General features: G+C 36.9%; 1 protein-coding gene and 1 non-coding gene across 6 annotated transcripts in view; one reads left to right on the forward strand and one right to left on the reverse strand.

The window, feature by feature from the left end:
* Positions 1–15,315, reverse strand: part of BTRC (beta-transducin repeat containing E3 ubiquitin protein ligase) — a 213,284-nt gene that overhangs the window by 48,432 nt on the left and 149,537 nt on the right. The gene's annotated exons all lie outside the window — the stretch shown is intronic.
* LOC136385122 (U6 spliceosomal RNA) lies at positions 8,639–8,745 on the forward strand. The gene has a single exon (XR_010747732.1). It is a non-coding gene; the product is annotated as a U6 spliceosomal RNA (small nuclear RNA).

Consider the following 15,315-nt stretch of genomic DNA (forward strand, 5'->3'; position numbering starts at 1 on the left):
CCACCAATGCCAGTCCCCTCTACTCTCCCAAGACTGATTAAAAGGGCTGAAAACAAATCTGTGTATCAATTGCCAAGTCTGCTATACTGACCACCCTTCATAGTATAGAAATAATACAAAAAACAAAACATGAACTAATTTTGGTGAGGGTAGAAAACGGCAAAAAATGTCTTATAGGATCTAAGATTTTAAGCCTAATTTGTGAGTCTGTATTTAATGTTCATTATATGCTGTGAGAGCACCAACAGCTGACGTCCAAGAGGCCATCGTTCTGAAAGTTGAAAGGATTTGGAAAACTGAATATCAAATGGCAAACCAAATTCATATTCACTGGAGGATCAAATCTTATTTCTCATTTTGTTTTGTTTTTAATTTTATTAAATAAAAATCTATTGGGGTCAGGAACAGAAAAAATTCAAATGACTTTTAGAAACAGCATTTATTGATATAATAGGCACATTTTAGAAAATATAAAAAACACAGAAGCACAAAGAACCTAAAAATTGCCCATAATTTCCATCATCAACAAATAAACAATGTTCACATGTTGGTGGGTATATATCTTTCTGGTCTTTAAAAAAATCATTAGTCACATATTTGATGTATGGGGAGAGGATATTTCTGTGTCTTCTGGGTGAAGGAGAGAGTGGGGACCCAAGGTGGGGATAGGAAAGAGATGGGAAAGACGGGAAGGGTAAATGGCGGTAGGGAGAGAAGGCAAAGGGGAGAGAGATGAGGAGCTAGGAAAGAGATGGGCGGAGTAAGGGTGAAGTGAAGAGAGACAAGGGGAAAAAGAATAAATAATACCAAATGCAAAATGAACCTAGCATTACTAAGTTCACCTACTCCAAGAAAAACAATATGCTTGTTGGACAAACAGGTCATATCTCACACAATAAACAATAAACATCAAAAGGGAGAGGAGATGAAGAACTATTTTAGAAGAATTTGTGTCATGGCTTAAGACAGAGCCTGCTCATCTGAATGTTAAATAATGTTAATATTACCAAAATAAAAATTTCTGCATTGGAGAAAGTTTAAACTAAGAGTCTTCTCCTTGATTTTCCCTCACATCCTCCCTTTATTTTAGCATCAGAAAGTTAAGTTCTACCATAAATAACAGGAAATGATGGAGGCACTGGCTCTCAAGAGGAAAACACAAGAGACATAAAGCACAATTAAAAAATGGAAAAAAATATTGCCAGTTTTTAATAAAGAGGAAAAACTACCCTCTCCTCTTTGTGCTCTCATTCTTACATTTTGTGTCTAATAAAAATGTCTCAATGACTTGGTAAAACTTGCTCTTGAAGAATGCCTTTGAGAAGCTATATCTAACACCTGGATTAGAAAAATACAAGGTTTTGGGAATAGGATCTCAAGAAGCCAACTCAGCTTTCTAGAAGAAATTCAACTCTTTCCAAATGCTTGTTAATGCATGTTAAATGCAGCAAGAAATAATCCTATGAGGCAGTAGCAGAGGCCTCTCTTAGCTGCAGTGAATGAAGTAAATGACTTGTAACTTCTGGAAGTCTTGGTTATCTGCAGGTAAAACTTTAATAACCCTTAGAGCATCGAGGGACTAAAGACATTTCTCTCTGGAATAGTTGGGTAATTGTTTTCTTAATTTATCCAGGAAAAGGCTTAGTTTGGATGCAGTGTCTGTTTTTTTTGTGTGGTTTTTTTTGGCAGAGGTAATCAAAATAACTTGCTCAGATGCACTTTTAAGTTACTTGCATTCAGACAAAATTTCAAAATGCAATTGCTACATAAAGTTTACAATTTTTCTAAAATAAAATTCTGGCCCTTTTTCTTTTTAATGACAATGAAGCTCCAGGTCAATGACTAAGACTAAACGTAGAAGACCTACAGGACAGCTTCGCAAGGATGGATAAATACATTTCCTATAGCCAAAAGCAGTGTATGTGAGCACCAAGACCACAAGTGCTACAGTGAAGACAGTTCAAATGTTCTTCTGAAGCAGTTATGTGTATGTAATAGAACATCATAAAAAATAACTGTAATTTGGAAACGATTCTTTCCCAGCTCTATCATTTACTTGATGCGTGATCTTGGCTAAGTTACTTAACTTCTCTCTGCCTCAATTTCCTCATCTATCAAATGGCGATTCTTACAGTACTTACCAGGAAGGGGTAATGTTGGGATAAAAATAAGGTAACACATGTAAAGGCACCTAGTAAGGGGCATTAGCTGTCATAATGCTTTTAACTAGAAAGAACGTAATGTACATAGCTGTTAATAATAATTAGCTTAGTACTTTATTAAATATAATCTTCTTTGCTTTTATAATAATTTTACGTCCAGAAACCTTTACTTTTAAGCTCTGAAGGACCACTTGACTGGTGGTGGCACAGTGGATAGAGCATCTACCTGGGATGCTGAAGTCCAGGTTTGAAACCCCGAGGTCACCAGCTTGAGCACGAGGTTGCTGGCTTGAGCATGGGATCATCAACATGACCCTATGGTTGCTGGCTTAAAGCCCAAGGTCTCTGGCTTGAGCCCAAGGTCACTGGCTTCCGCAAGGGGTCACTGGGTCTGCTTAAGCCCCCTGGTCAAGGCACACATGAGAAGCAATCAATGAACTGAAGTGCTGCAACTACGAGATGATGCTTTTCATCTCTCGCCCTTTCTCCCTCCCTCTCTCTCTCTCTCAAGATAAATAAATAAATAAAGTTTGAAGGACAGAGATAATGATATATCTTTGCAACAGGAGCTCAAAAATTGGTGAAATGAATTTTTAATCCCAAACTAATGCTTTTGGGGAGTGCAGTGGTAAATTGCCTTATGGTATAAACGTAACTGAGTCCCCTTCTCTCATCAACAAGAATGATACTTCCACTACACCGAGACTTTGTCCATAGTACCCTAACTTGGTAACCTTTAATCCATTGTTTTCTAAGGTTAGTTTGACTACTTTTATGTAGTAATAAAATATGTAAAGTATTACCATGCAAAACTTAATAAACAAAGTAAAATGGAACTTCCAAAAGGAATGATTATTGACCTTTAACAACTGGAGCAAAAGAAAGACTTAAAAATATATTCCACAATATGGAATAAAAGACATTTGAACGTCAGTTTTTTTTTTCACTTTCAATCTTTCAGAGCAACTGCCAAAACATATTCCCACACAACTCAACTTTATTAAAGGAAGAAAGTAAAGAAAATACAAGAGTGGTAACAAGACTTTCAATGTATTACTGGTTTCTACCAAAGAGCTAACATCCTATAGGGTACAGGGTACATTTAGCTTCCTTTAGACCAGCGGTTCTCAACCTGTGGGTCGCAACCCTGGCGGGGGTCGAACGACCAAAACACAGGGGTCGCCTAAAGCCATTGGAAAATACATATTTATTACACAATACATTTTTAAATAAAATATATATTTCCGATGGCTTGAGAACCGCTGCTTTAGACTCTGTACAGTACTTTATTTTAGTAATCAGCAAAGACAAAGCTAGGGCAGAAACCAGACTAAAATTCTAGCATCAGAACCCACCCTCCTTTCTCTCAAAACCAGCAAAAAGGGCCCTGGTCGGTTGGCTCAGTAGTAGAGCAAAGGCCTGGCGTGCAGGAGTCCCAGGTCCGATTCCCGGCCAGGGCACACAGGAGAGGCGCCCATCTGCTTCTCCACCCCTCCCCCTCTCCTTCCTCTCTGTCTCTCTCTTCCCCTACCACAGCCAAGGCTCCATTGGAGCAAGGTTGGCCAGGGTGCTGAGGATGGCTACATGGCCTCTGCCTCAGGCGCTAGAATGGCCCTGGTTGCAACAGAGCAATGCCCCAGATGGGCAGAGCGTCGTCCCCTGGTGGGCATGCCGGGTGGATACTGGTAGGGTGCATGCGGGAGTCTGTCTGACTGCCTCCCCGTTTCCAACTTCAGAAAAATACAAAAAAACAAAAACAAACAAAAAAAACAAACCAGCAAAAAAAAAAACAACCCCATTAACTTGTGATTTTGTCTGAAGGTTATTTACATTTCCCTCACATGGCACTATTTTTATGGGGTTCCATGGGCCATAAACTGCAGGTTTTAGGTGTTTCTGAGGAAAGACTGAATCTAGAAGGTCACAAAAAATTTTGTTTTCCAGGATCAAGGTAGGAGAAAAATATGAAAATCAGGAAGACAGTTACTTCATAATGCACTTGATTTAGAAATAGGAATTGTATTCTTTCTTGGTAGAACCTGGCTTTCCTAAAGCATGAAATGGTTTCTATAAAGACATTGCCTTATTTACCACCCAACCTTTCTACTTCACTTGGGCATGGCTTCAGCTCACATACAGCACTATAAATATGAAAATCAAAGGTAGCAATTTTTCCCCATGAAATTTTTCTGAGTCCAATGTTCTGAAGTTACTGTTTCTATTTTCTGTTTAAGGAATATATACTGAAATTTGATGCTTTGGAAACAAACCCTCATAAAATGTTTTCTTATAGTTGACACACATGTAAATAGCCCTACAACAAAAATGAGGCAGCATTATGACCCAACCCTATCACTGATTAGCTATGTGATCTTGGCAGGTCTCTATTACTACAGGATGTCAAATGTAAAATGAGTGGGTGAACAGGATCACCTGAGGTTCAGTCTGGCTTTTATATTTGGAGTCTATGATTCAGTTCTATGGTGTATTAAAAGAGCTGAGCAAAAAATTTAAAAATAGAGACTCAGCCTTTACATTTTCTTACTAAGAAACCAGCATATTAGAATTTAAGGATGTTTGTCAAGTAAAAAGAGAAATATTTTTCATAATATTATTTGGGCAAGCAATATATTTCAAAATGCCAAGAATAAGTCAAGTTTTTTTTTGCAACAATTGAGTTTTTTATGCAAAAAAATGCTATCATTCTGAGTGACAGGTACCTAGGTAACATTATTATTCCGATTTTTTCTGCATGCTAAAATATCCCATAATTAAGAATTTAAAACATTTTAAGTGTTAACCTTTCTCAGGGCTTACACTAGAATCTGAAGACCTAACAATGTCTTCTTGTGTCTCAATTTGTCTCATTTCTTTCTCTTTACTCTCTTATTTCCCCACCTAGAATAGTTCCCGGTATTTAAGAGAAGATTTTCTAAAAAACTGTCAATAAATGAATCTGCTTATTAAAAATCCCTTTACTTCATGTGATGGCATAAAAAAAATTATATCAATTTAATATACCAACTTGTTTTATTTAGGGCCAAATCAAAGCAGCAGGGCTACATGAAGAATCTGCAAATAGTTATGAAAGCCTACTGGGATCCTCTGAACGCTTTATCAAGGTTATAGTGGTCACGATCATTTAGATGGCTGCTGTTCTCTGCCAGTTGAATTTTCAGCAGTACAGCCCATAGCTTGCTATATCTTAGAGACATTTTATTCTTTCAGATTCCAAAGGTCAACAGGTGTTCTCAAGATTAAGGTGGCATATTAGCTCCTATAAGAAATGATTATGGAAAGAACTGGAACTCAATTTCCATTTGAAAGATCAAGTTTCATTGAAAGATACAAACAGAATTTGTGGTATCAATTTCCATGGTGATGGCATTTTTTGATAGTGAGCAATCTAAAGGGCCTATATTGTAAGTGAGTAAAGCTGGAAGAGTGGGCTGATTATCAGAATGGACTTGGACTAAGACAGTAGCAGTGATAGGGTAGGTTGGGGTGAGTTGGAAGACAGAAACAGACTTTCTGGAGGACAGTTCTAGGGATAATAGCAAGGAGGCTGGGCATTACTTATAAAGTAAAAATAAATTATTATTTTAAAGGAAGCACACTACATAGTGCCAGCCAAGCCTAGGTCAAGCCCTGTGTCTGCAATGTACAAACTATGTAGGCTTGAGTAAGCTAGTTCTTCTCTGTAAGCCTCAATATTTTTTCACATGAAAAGTGGGATAGTACCACCTATTTCCCAGGGTTGTTAAAGAAATACAGGAGATTATGTATAAAATATTAAGCACATTAAGTCTGGCACATAAATGCTCAATAAAGGACCTATTATTGTTTGCTATATGTAGAAACCATTGCAGCAACTCAGGTTGTATCAGGACATGCCCACCAAACTCTGAAACTGAAGTTTGAACTGAAACTCCATACCAAATTCTCCAGGAAGGGGAATTAGGAATTAAAATATTTTAAAATTAGCTAACTTGTCTGGCCACCATTAGCTGATGTGACTGGTGATAGAACTGTGAAGAAAGAAAAAAATAATTTAAAATGTGATTAGATGGAAAGAGCAGCCCAGTAAGCCAGCCTCTTAAGGCTCTGGGTGAAATCAGAGTAAATTACAGTTAAGGAACTTCTGTGTGCACTGAGTTACCTCATTTAAACAAATATATTGAGAACTTTCTATGTGCAAGTGCTATATGAGGCGGTACAAAGGTCACAGATGGTAAATATTGGCAAGTTGACTCTAAATTTTATATGGAAATGCAAATAGCCAAGAATAACCAAGGTAATATTAAAGCATAACAACAAAACTAGAGGGTTTACCATCAGAGGTCAAGATTTGACAAAAATCCATACATATACAGTCATGTAAATGTAATTTATGACAAAGAAAACAATACAGTACAGAGAGAAATAAATATTTTTAATAAATGGTACTGGGTCAACTGCTTATCACCTTGAGAATATTATGCTAAGTGAAATAAGTCAGTCAGGAAAAGCTAAGAACTATATGATTTCACTAACATGTGGGATATAAAACTGAGACTCACAGCCTGACCTGTGGTGGCGCAGTGGATAGAGCATTGACTTGGAATGCTGAGGTCACTGATTCAAAGCCTGGGCTTGCCTGGTCAAGGCACATACAAGAAACAATCAATGAACAACTAAAGTGAAGCAACTACAAGCTGATGTTTCTTGCCCTCTTTTTCTCTAAAAATCAATAAATAAAATCTTTAAAACTGAGGCGCATAGACACAAATAAGAGTATAGTGGTTACCAGAGGAAGGAGATGGGGGGATTAAAGGGGGCCAAATATATGGTGACAGAAGATGACTTGACTTTGGGTGATGGACACACAATGCAATATGGAGATCATGTATCATAGAAATGTAAACTTGAAACCTATATGATCCTATTAACCAATGTCACCCCAATAAATTTTATTTTTTTAAAAAGAAAGCAATCTAGCACAGCGGGGTATCTTAATAAATGGTGCTGGATCAACTGCATATGATATTAAAAAAATATCAGCTGTACCTATTACTGCACACAAAAATTAAATGGATTTTAGCTCTGGCCGGATGGTTCGGTTGGTTAGAGCATCATCCTGAAGCAGAGGTCACCAGTTCAATCCCCGGTCAGGGCACATAGAGGAACAGAGTGATGTTCCTGTCTCTGTCTCTCTTTCTCTCAAATCAATAAAATAAACATCTTTAAAAAATGGATTTTAGATCTAAATGTAAAAGGTTTAAATAATAAAATTTAGGAAGAAAAAATAAGAATATCTTCATTACACTGAGGTAGTAGACACAGATTTCTTAAATAGAATGTCAAAATTCTAATTATATAAAACAAAAACTGATAAATTGAAATATATGAAAATTAAGAAACTTTGTTCATCAATAGACATCATTTAAAAAGTGCAAAGGCAAGTTATAGAGTAGGAGAAAATATGTGCAACACACGTATCAGACAAAGGACCTGTACCCAGGATTTATTTTAAAAAACCACAAATCATTAAGAAAAACAGCTCTGGCCCTGGCCGGTTGGCTCAGTGGTAGAGCGTCGGCCTGGCGTGCGGAAGTCCCGGGTTCGATTCCCGGCTAGGGCACACAGGAGAAGCGCCCATCTGCTTCTCCACCCCTCCCCCTCTCCTTCCTCTCTGTCTCTCTCTTCCCCTCCCGCAGCCAAGGCTCCATTGGAGCAAAAGATGGCCCGGGCGCTGGGGATGGCTCCATGGCCTCTGCCCCAGGCGCTAGAATGGCTCTGGTCGCAACAGAGCGACGTCCCGGATGGGCAGAGCATCGCCCCCTGGTGGGCATGCCGGGTGGATCCCGGTCAGGCGCATGCGGGAGTCTGTCTGACTGCCTCCCCGTTTCTAGCTTCAGAAAAATACAAAAGAAAAAAAAAGAAAAACAGCTCTGGTCAGATAGCTTAGTTGGTTAGAGCATCATCCCAATATGCAAAGGTTGTAGGTTCGATCCCCATTCTGGGCACAAACAAGAACCAATCAATGTTTCTTCTGCCTTTCTGTCTCTCTCTCTTCCTCTCTCTCGAAAAGCAATAAATAAATTTAAAAAAAAAAGAAAAAAAATACGTAAAACCCAGTAGAAAAATGGGAAAGACTTTAAAAAAAAATTGATTTTTTTTAGAAAGCGGAGAGAGGGGGAGAGGGGGAAAGGGGAAGAAAGGGAAGAAGGGAGGGAGAAAGAAAGAGAGAGAGAGAGAGATAAAGGCAGGGAGCAGGAGGAGCAAAGAGCATCAAGTCATAGTTGCTTCCTGTATGTGCCTTGACCCAGCAAGTCCACGGTTTTGAACCTGCGACCTCAGCGTTCCAGGTTGAATGCTTTACCCACTGTGCCACTACAGGTCAGGCTGGCACTTCACATTTAAATGTTCAATCGACATATAAAAAGATGCTCAATTTTAGGTGTTAAGAAAAATTTAGATTAAAAACAAGTAATAACCTGCTCACTTTAGCAGCAAACAAACTAAAATTGGAACAATACAGAGAACATTAACAAGGCCTCTGCATAAAGATGACATATAAATTTGTTAAGCTTTTCATAATAAAAAACAACAAAAACAAGCGATAACAATGTAAATGTATTAACATTATTGAATTGTACACTCAAGAATGGTTAAGACTTTAAATGTAAAAAAACCCTAAATTTTGTTATATGTTAAAAAACACCCTATAATGTGATACTGCTGTTATACAATACCAGAATAGTACAATAAAAAGCTAGACAAAAATTGGTTAACGAAGGAAAAATGGAACTCTCATTCACTGCTCTAGAGAGTATAACGTATAAATATTTCCCTGTAGATAAGACACACCTTAATTTTGGGGCCCAAAATTTGAAGAAAAAAAAAAAGTATTACATAATTATTGAACTCAAGTTTTATTCATCATAAAATTCATACAAGTCCTCATTACTGTCAAAACTCTCATCCATTAGCTTGTCTTCATCTGTGTCTGATGATGAATCACTGTCTTCATATATATTGCCTCGTCCTCAGTTCCATCTATAGCCTTTGAAATGCCACAATCACTGTATAAGATGTACCCAGTTTTTAGACTCCAAATTTTTTGAAAAAGGGTGCATCTGCCTGACCAGGTGGTGGCGCAGTGGATAGAGCATCGGACTGGGATGCAGAAGGACCCAGGTTCGAGACCCCAAGGTCGCCAGCTTGAGCGCGGGCTCATCTGGCTTGAGCAAAGAGCTCACCAGCTTAGAACCAAGGTCGCTGGCTCCAGCAGGGGATTACTCGGTCTGCTGAAGGCCCGCGGTCAAGGCACATGTGAGAAAGCAATCAATGAACAACTAAGAAGTCGCAACGCGCAACGAGAAACTGATGATTGATGCTTCTCATCTCTTTCCGTTCCTGTCTGTCTGTCCCTGTCTATCTCTGCCTCTGTAAAAAAAAAAAAAAAAAAAAAAGTCTCACCAAAGCCCTTGATGGCATGCACAGAGGAGTATATTGTGTGGGAAATCATGAACATTTAAGACTGAATCAAATTAAAAAAAAAAAATGAGTCATCTCTTAAAAAAAAAGAAAAAAGAAAAAAAGAAAAAGGGTGCATCTTATACATGGGGAAAATACAGTAAATTGATATCACCAGTTTGGCAATTCCAGTTCTCTTTCTAGTTACACAGAATACGTGTATTCATTGTACATATTCACACACGGGGGGAAAAAGATATATACATATACATATATATAATATTTTGTAGTTATCAAAATCTGAGAGCAACTCAAATATTCATCAGCAATAAAATGAATAAATCTGGTATAGTTACACAATGAAATACTGCACATCAATGAGAATAAAAATGTTACAACTATATACAACAATATGACTCTCAACAATTATGTTGAGTGATATAAGTCAAACAGTAAATGATGCACTGTATGATTCCACTTATACAAGGTCCAAAACAGGCAAAACTAATGTATGATGTTAGAAGTGAGGTAATGGTTACCACCCTTGGAAGGGGGGCAGGATTAGGCTTCTGGAATGTTCTTGTACTTTACTTTCCTCTTTCTTTTAAAAAGAATCTTGGCATCACTTTTTGAAAATTTATTGAGTCAAACTGAGGGTCTTCTGAATACTGTAGTAGAAAGAGTATTCATAGAAAGAGAGAGAAGGGTGAATAAAGTCCTGTTTGGTAATAGATAGATAGCCCTAATCCTTATTTTCTGATATAAAAGAAACAGGAAGTTCTAATAAAAAAGATTTAAATTTCTGCCATGGAACAGCGTTAGCCTCTGTCTTCAATTGCAACCCTAAGGCCACATACAGACAATTGTTCCCATATGCCACTACGCTGAACAAGGTTAGAGCTCCCTCTAGCACTTTTAACTAAGGAAACACCACAGGCTCTTACAGAGCTGACACATTTTGGTGCTGCCCACGGTTAAATGCAATATGGCGATTTTTATTTTTAATTTGCTTTAATTGTTGCTATGGTATGAATAATTAATAGGCTGCCTAAGCCAGTTTTATAAAGTTCACAATACAGAAAGCCAGGAGAGAAATATCTACTTAGAAAGGATGCTTAAAAATGGTTACAACTGTTATAATATTAAAGAATTTAGAATATTTATACATGATTTGTGGCAACATTGTGTCTCACCAACAAAGGAACATGCTACCAAGCACTTCCTACAGAAAAATTTTTCTGATCTTCATCTATTTTTCTCTCCATGGCTGCATAACCATTGTCCCTACAGTACTGGATAAGAACAAAGTAGGTCAGTGTTAGGAGAACCTTGCTCTTCGGTGGAGAAGAGAAAGGTTTGGCTATAAACACTTAACCTAGTTCCAGCCATTCTAAACAAGTATTTATTAGCATTAAATAACCCCCTGGACAATAGAAACCTATTCAGATTGAAGCCTGTATTTTTTTCCCATGCTTGTAAACTCCCTTCTCCACTGACACCTTAACCATTTGAAATTATGATATCAATGCTTCCACTCAGCAATGTCTATTTCATGTTTGGATATAGCCAGACAGTATAATTTAGATATGATGTTGTAATCCTATGTACTCCAGGCAGAATTTGAGCATGCTCTAAAAGTTCAAAGACTGTAATACAACCATCAAGGAATGTAGCCAGAAATAAAAGGGGCTTCATTTTGCATTCTTCCCCACCCTGAAAGAAATACAGTTTTTCAAAACTCTTGTTAAAAGTAATAGAACTATGAAACTAGCTATAATTAATGAGCTTCTTGAATCAAGGAGAGAGAATGAGAATGAAAAAGAAGAGAATGTAGAGTCACCTTAAAAGTAAATTCATTTTAGTGAAGACTATTACATGTTATTCACTATTCTGCATTCTAAAATTCAGAAATAATTTGAGTTATAATATGAAACAAACATTTCCTATCAACTTGTTTTTAGCATGGAGATCCCTCAAAAAGTGTGTCCATAGTTAAAGAAAACTTTAGCAGTTTCCAAGGAAATTTTTGTTGTTGCTTTTTTTTTTAGCATTCTAAATGGTGATTAATACAACTCAGTACAAGGCCCTCTCTTGTGCTCTGGTTACACACAAGCACCCCTCTGCCAAAGGCAGTAGTGCTCCATGAAGGTCAGCCCTGGATCTTTCCTGCACCTACCACTAAACCATGATGCCAAGCCACCACTTAGTTTGGGTTTGCACCATGTCTGCTGGTCACATTAACATGGCCACATTCATTCCAAGGGCAGCTCAAACTAGGAAATGAAATATTGTCTGATAACAGTTATTCATTAACCTACTGAGAGCCTCAATCATGAGTTGTGTTTTTCCTAAAACGAGATTCACTACTGCTTCTTTTTCAATTCACCTAGTCTCTGCTGGGAGCCGTATATCATGAACTAGAACAAGAATGACAGATCTAAATTAACATGACAGAAAAGCTATTTGAAGCTGCCTTTGGTTTCTCCACTTCACTCTATTTTGTGGTATCCTAAGGCTTCAGAACCCTGGCATTAATTAAGCAACAGTTTTATTACACACAATCAAAGCCTGAAAAGAAAAGCCTTACAGACAGCAGAGGAGATTACAAGGTTCAATTAACAGTTTTACTTGTTTGTGGTTGCTAATTGAGGTATTTTTGATTTTTATCATTTCTCATGGAATGCAGAAAAGGAAAATCTTGTATATGCAAAAGAAGAATAAAAACCTAAATGTATTATTAGATCATGATTTTATATAACCAATTTGCATACTTCCATATTTTTCAAATTCTGGCTATGTGTTAATAAATTGTTACCATATAATAGGCACCATAGAGAATTCTGTAAATAATCTCCTATTTGCTACATCTACCATAATTTCTATGTACTAAAATTTACAAAACACAGTGGCTGAAAGCACAGGCCATTGGGCCAGACAGTCTGGGTTCAAATTCCAGTTCTGCAACATACCTTGGGTAAATTGCGTGATCTGAGTTCTATTTTATTTGTACGTAAAATGGGGTTATGGCTCAATAAGACTGTGAGGATTCAAGTGAGAGTGTATACAGTATATAAAAACCCTTGGCCCAGCCTGACCTGCGGTAGTGCAGTGGATAAAACGTCGACCTGGAAATGCTGAGGTCGCCGGTTCGAAACCCTGGGCTTGCCTGGTCAAGGCACATATGGGAGTTGATGCTTCCATCTCCTCCCCACCTTCTCTCTCTCTCTCTCTCTCCTCTCTCTCTCCCTCTCTGTCTCTCTCTCTCCCTTTCTCTCTCTTCTCTAAAATGAATTTTAAAAAAAAAATTAAAAAAAAAAAAAAGACATGCTGTCATCTCACTTAAAAGGAAAAAAACAAACAAACCCTTGGCCCAGTGTCTGGCACACTGTGACTATTCAGTAAGTAATAGTGCAAAAGGCTGTCATATTTGATGACACAATCTCTGGATTTTAATACTATAAACATATTTCAAATTTTTTTGTTTGTTTTCAAGTCAATCAGACTCAACAAATATAATCTGAGGGTCTACCTTTTGCATACAATTTGCCTTTTATAAGGAACTTTTATCAAACATTTTCAATTGAGAGAAAGCAAGGAGTAAGTAATTGTCTCAATTACAAACTTTTGAAATTTCAAGAGCATCAATAATAGTATTAATTGACAATCAACAGCAACCCAAATAATTGACTAAAAATAATAGTTACATAAAGCTCTCATTTAGAATCTATGCTTCTTGCATGTTTTCATGTTATAATGAGACGGTGACTCTAGGCTGCATGTATTCAAGTTTACATTACTTTGTAATCAAACCTTTGAAAAGCATCCCATAGCCACAACACTATATCACTGCAAACAGAATCTACTGTCATCTGGATACATCTGGTATCTACACCTACTCCTTATCATTTATAACAAAATATAAAAGAGCTATATTTCTTGGATTTAACTTCAGAACCCTTAAGTGTTACCCAAAGAAAAAGTTAAAAGAAAACTCCTTTAACCTATCAATTTTAAAGGCTAAGATGATACTTTATTAATCCTACCAAAATATCATATAAACACCTGTGTGTGTGTATATGCGTATTAATATCAGGATTAAAGGAAACATTTTTTTCAAAAGTTCTCTAATTAAACTATCAGGTTTATAAGTACTCTAATCACAATAAGAGAAAACACACAAACTGAAAACGAACCTCACACATCGATGTAAATAAAGCCACTCTTTAGGTTGCCCATTAATCCACAAGTGGCATATTCATCTTATTTACAGTATTATACCCCCTGCCATGATATTCCATTACAGAGTCACGCTACACACTCCATAGTTAACACTGTAGGAACCATCTCTTTTTAAACATGGTTTTCTCTCTATATTTCCCTTTTGGCTTGCTCTCAGATTTAAAAATAACTTTATAATTAAATTACTAATGCTGTTAAATATTCTAAAAAATGTGGATAAAGTTAAAGAAGTGATGTCTGAAGTATAAACATAATTAAGTTTATGTCCATTCTTTTAGAATATTTCAATATTCCTGTTTGTCATGGTCTTAGTGCTTCATGTAAGCAAGTTTGAATATATATTTTTACAAGCTTGAGCATGACATTTATGTTAACCTTAACTATCAAAAACTTCTATTCTTTACATTAGAGAATATACAGGGAGATTTTTACTCTCTCTCTCTCTCTCTCTCATTAAGGTCTGTTTGCTTTTTGTTTTCCTTTGCCTTTGCTGAACCTATTTCTTCTTAACCATTTAACTCCTGTCCCAAGCCTCCTCTCTGCTGTCTGATATGGAGGATATCAGCATCCACCTATTAACCTTCATCATGTCTTCACAATCACCAAACTAGCTAGAAGCATACACAAAACTATAAAAATTTTTACTTAAGTTCAATCAGAGCCTGGGCTTTGAAGCTTTAAGGGACATATTTTAAATTGACAAAGTTAATTACTAAGCTTAACCAGGAAAAATAAATCTTTGGTATAAAAGGACTGCCCAAGTATGTTTATATCATAAATCTTAACAGACAGTAGGACGAGATCTGTATTCAACAACAACTTCTAAAACAATTATTAAGGTATGAATCACCACCTTGAACAGTATCTGGACTCATACTGTTCCACTTATTTTATATGTAGAGCAATGGAACATAGAGCCACAAAGTCATCTTAGATCTTTTAAGGCCTATGTTTATAAGGTAGGTGATTATTACTGAGTAAACATTTAAAGTTACATAGTAGAATTACTGAGTAGGTAACCCAGGATAGTTAAGTTTTCTGAATAGAGTACTTGGATCAGTTCAGTCAGAACTAGGTATTTTATAAGTAATAGAGGAGTGTCACAGAAAGGGCTAGAAATAAAGAAATAACATTTGCTAGATGTCAAAAATCTATAGAACTCAAATGTAGAAAAGTTATAGGTGCTTCTTAGTGTGAGACCAACTATAATAGTAGGAGAGATACACGAGACCTCTAAATACTACTTGAAAGGTAACAGGGTGTAGTAGAGCAGGGACTCTGAAGTTAGATCTGAGTTCAAAACTTGACTCTACAACTTAGGGACGTGAAATCTTGGGAAAAGGTTTAACTTCCCTAAGCTTCAAGTTCCTTTACTGTAAAATAAGGGTAATATCCATTTCATCAGGTTCATGTAAGAATTGAAATACATCACATAGGCCCTGGCCGGTTGGCTCAG

Source organism: Saccopteryx leptura, chromosome 13 (assembly GCF_036850995.1).
Source record: "Saccopteryx leptura isolate mSacLep1 chromosome 13, mSacLep1_pri_phased_curated, whole genome shotgun sequence".
In the NCBI taxonomy this organism is placed as follows: Eukaryota; Metazoa; Chordata; class Mammalia; order Chiroptera; family Emballonuridae; genus Saccopteryx; species Saccopteryx leptura.